The sequence below is a fragment of the Hakea prostrata genome, chromosome 6, assembly GCF_041222555.1.
Source record: "Hakea prostrata isolate BN-2017 chromosome 6, UWA_Hpros_2, whole genome shotgun sequence".
NCBI classification, from domain to species: Eukaryota; Viridiplantae; Streptophyta; class Magnoliopsida; order Proteales; family Proteaceae; genus Hakea; species Hakea prostrata.
The window spans coordinates 3,971,821-3,976,403 of NC_142605.1; the positions used below are offsets into that span (position 1 = coordinate 3,971,821).

The window sequence follows — 4,583 nt, forward strand, 5'->3', positions numbered from 1 at the left end:
GTTTGCTCTAGTTTTCTAGAGTTCTTTGATTAATTTTTGGGCTCTAGTTCTAGTTTTTAGATTGAATGTTTAGGAAGATTGAAGTTGTGTAATTTTTCTTTTATGCAAGTGTAATTCCTTTAGTTTTATCAATGCAATTTCAAGTTCAAGTTCAAGTTCAAGTTCATGTTCAAGTTTCAAGAGGATTCGCTTTCTCTCTGGGTCTAGCAATTGCAGATCTAGTTTATTCTAGATCTGGTTGTTAGGGTTGGTTGAGATTCGAATTGTTTATTCAAGTTTTGTTTAGAAGATGCAAGTAAGTAAGATTCTTCAATAGTCTTCTCTCCCCCCTCCATTCCCGCTTCTATCTACCCCTCAATATTCTTAATTTAGGATTTACTTTCAGCATTATTTTTTCGTTCTCCCTTCCCCTCGGATCCTTGATCGAGATGCCTACGATCGTGCCTCTCTTTGGTTAAGGCTTCCTTTTCCTTTTATTGCTTTGTTATTTACTTTCTTATTATTTACTTTATGCCTGTTCATTCATTATCTCGGACCACATAACCGGAGCGGCGCGTGCCCTCTCGTTCTTCGTGACGGGTGGTGTTGCATCTGCATTTTTTTCCTCTTTTATTTATGCATTAGTTATGTTTGCTTTATTTTTTTCGTTTCAATTCGATTGCATTAGATGTATGGATTAGGATCGTTGGTTTAATTTAAGTAATTAGTTAACAAAAAAACGAGTGCATGCTTGTTTGGACTCGTGATTCCACCAACCGACTTGTTCGAATATCTACTTTGACCATGGGCGACATATCTCCACCTAAGAGTCTTAGGGATAGATTTTACCCAACTCGGTCTGCACAACCCTCCTGTATACGTTTACCTGACGTAAGGGGTAACAACTTTGAACTTAAACCTAATTATTTGTCTTTGTTACCCCAATTTCATGGGTTGCCTGATCAAGACGCATATTTGTTTCTTAGGGAATTTGAGGAAGTTTGTGTCCTTATGAAGGTACAACAACTCATTGATGATGCCGTAAGACTACGATTTATTACCTTTGCCTTAAAGGACCAAGCCAAAAAGTGGCTTTGTAGCCTACCTTTGGATAGCATTACCACATGGGAACAATTCACTGTCCTATTCTTGAAAAAATTCTTTCCTTTCTCCAAGACGAATAAGATAAGAAATGACATTCTTCAATTTCGTCAAAAACCTAATGAGTCTTTTGCTAAGGTAATGGAGAGGTTCCAAAGCCTCCTCCAAGAATGCCCTCACCATGGTTTAGAATTGTGGCATTTATGCCAAATAATTTATGAAAGTATTGATTATCAAACTAAGCAACTTTTGGAATCTATGTGCCCCACAGGATTTACATCGTTCACTGATGATTCCAAAGCTTGGGAATTTCTTTTAGACCTAGCAGATAGAACTAGAGAATGGGAGTCAACTCAAGAATCTGAAAGGACTAGTAGGGGATATTTTGTTGATAGCCAAGTTCATAAGGATGCACAAATAGATAGTCTTTTGAAAAAGCTAGAGACTTTGGTAGTAAAAGCTGCACCACCACAACCAAATCAATCACTTTTTGTTGACAAATTTGTTGCTATATGTGCGTGGTGTCAGTCTCCTACACATGTAATTGAGGAATGCCCTAGCTATTCTAGAGGCCAACATGAAAATGTCAGTGCGATGTTCCCAAACCCGTACAAGAACACGTACAATCCTGGGTGGAAGAGTCATCCTAACTTTTCATGGTCTTAAGGGCAAAACCAAAATGGATTAAGCAATTATTCCACACAAAATCAATTTGGTGCTCCTCAAAAACAAAGTGCACAATTTTTTCATAATCAAAATGTCCAGTTCCCTCAAGCCCCAAATTTTCAAAATGCCAATCTAGCTAGGCCTGTCAATCCACCTATTGTGCCTCATATGCCTCTCACTGCACAAAATCAATCAACACTTGGTTTCAATAGAGGTAATAATCTGGAGTTTTCTCGTCTCTCTACCTTAGAGAAAAATATGGAAGTACTTTCCAGCACCTTCATGACTTCTATGCATAATATGGAAAGACAAATTTCCACTCTTGCAAGTACTTTGTCTGAGCGAGAAAAGGGTAAAATGCCTAGCCAACCTGAGTTAAATCCTAGGATTCAGATTCAACAAAGACCATCAAATTTACCAAATCAAGTCAACCAAGTTGAATCCTCCCCTTCTTCTCTAGCTTCAATAAATTCTGTGTCTGCATTGTGAAGTGGGAAAGGGTATTTAACAAGTGAGTCACATATTAATGAAAAGACCAAGAGTAGTGACCACTGTGATGAGGAGAATGTTCAAGTACCTCCTAAAGAGGGTTTTTTTGAGAAACCCATAGAAGTTGAAGATGAGCCAATTACTATAGCAGTACCTAAGTTTGTTGAACCATTAGTTGAAACAATGAGAAAAGAGCAAATTTCAACTGAGAGTTATGTTCCTAAGGCCCCTTTTCCCAGCCGTCTAGTTAATAAGAAGAAGACTGCAACTATGCAGAAAATTTTTGATGTCTTCAAAAAGGTAGAAGTGAATATCCCTCTTTTAGATGCCATATCCCAGATCCCTGCCTATGCAAAAGTGTTAAAAGATCTATGCACTCATAAAAGAATCACTAGTGTTCCCAAAAAGGCATTCTTGGCAGGTAACATCAGTTCCATAATTACTCAACCTGTAGCAGCCAAGTATAAGGATCCAGGGAGCCCCACCATAGCTTGTGTCATAGGCAATACACACATTGAACATGCTTTACTTGATCTTGGTGCAAGTGTGAATCTTTTACCTTACCATGTTTATAAGCAACTAGGGTTGGGAGAATTAAAAGCAACTAAAACTACTCTTCAGTTGGCGGATAGGTCAATTAAGATTCCTAAAGGGATGGTTGAAGATGTTTTATTAAAGGTGGGAGAATTTATTTTTCCAGTTGATTTCATTGTGTTAGATACTAAACCTTTTTCAATCAAAGATGAAATCCCAATAATTTTAGGAAGACCGTTTTTGGCTACTAGTAATGCTTTAATCAATTGTCGAAATGGCCTCTTACGGTTGTCTTTTGGAAATCGAACTGTGGAGTTTAATATGTTCAGGATAGGGAAACAACCACAAATTGAGGAAGAAATCAATATGCTTGAAGAGTCTTTGGATTTTCCTAATGATTTGATTACAAACTTTGAGATTGATTTTGATCAGGAATTTCAAGAATGTATGGATATGTTGGAAGATGATAGTGAAACCTTCTTTTCTGAAGTCTCAAGTTTTCACATACCTTTGGAGCCTATTAAACCCCCATCCATCTCTATCTCCATTCCTAAACCCTCAATAATTGAACCTCCCAAGCTAGAATTGAAAGAGTTGCTTTCTAATTTGCAGTTTTCTTTCTTAGGACAAGATAATTCTCTGCCTGTCATTGTTGTCTCTGATTTAACTTCTGACAAAGTAGAAGAGTTTATCACACTGTTGCATGCTAATAGAGAAGCATGGAGTTGGTCTCTTACTACTATCAAAGGTGTACGCTCTTCCGTTGTACAAGCTCATATTCATCTTATGAAGGATGCCAAATATTTTAGAAAACCTCAGCGTATCATTTTCTTTGACATTGTGAAGGTTTTTCTTAAAGTCTTTAGGAACGACTTTTCTATTCATGGTTTTTCTTATTTGGAGTGTCTTCCCCATCATACATTGATATTGAAGATAAGATTAAAGCTTCACATGATCACGTACATCTTGACTGAAAGGTAATGCCCTCTTTTTGCCTTGTCATTGTCTTTCTTTTCATGCATGCATTGAGGACATTGCATTACTTAAGTGTGGGGGGAATACCTTTGGCTTCTTTGTGAATTTTAACTTTGGCTTTTGGTTAGTGTACATACTATTTCAATTGCTATGATGTGTGAAATGAGAGTGATTTTGGTACCCATCGTGAACACATAAAAACCATGTTGAGAGGAAGGTAATTTGTATGTATGTTGAAATGAGAATTTCCTTAGAAAAATAAGAGGCCCTTAACTTAAGGCGTTGGACCATTATGGGTTTTGTGGGTCCTTGTTTCTTTGGAAAGAGGATGAGATCAATCTTTTGTATGGCATGACAAAAGTTCAAAAAGAAGTGAAAAGAAAAGAAAAGAAAAAAAAGAGTAGAAAGTAAAAGTTGAATTTCTTGGAACTAGACAGGGCACTCAGACTCAGGAATCGAGGTGACTTGGTCGAAACTCTTAGGAATGATATTATTGAAAAGAACTCTCGTATCACTGTCTATGTGGGCATATGCAAAGCAAAGCTACAAAGTAACTTGGGTTTCTGGTGTTTGCTCCACCATGTCATTCAAGCCAACCGTAGTGGAGTAAAGTAGAGTTCACTACTCAAAAGAAAGAAGAAAGAAAAAAAAAAAAAAAAAAAAGAGAAATAAATGCAAGTGTCATCAATGCCTTGGTAGCAATGTTTGGTCAAAAATACTTCAAAACCTTAGTCCTTGGTCCTCTTACTCTATTAGTGGTTTTGCTTAAAGGAGAGGTGTACTTGAAAGATATAAGGTGAGTCTTTGATTGAGATATATGCTTAGTCTCAATAATCGAT

General features: G+C 37.0%; 1 non-coding gene across 1 annotated transcript; it reads right to left on the reverse strand.

The window, feature by feature from the left end:
* Positions 1-1,161: 1,161 nt before the first annotated feature.
* LOC149012134 (small nucleolar RNA R71) lies at positions 1,162-1,268 on the reverse strand. The gene has a single exon (XR_016174205.1). It is a non-coding gene; the product is annotated as a small nucleolar RNA R71 (small nucleolar RNA).
* Positions 1,269-4,583: the final 3,315 nt, after the last annotated feature.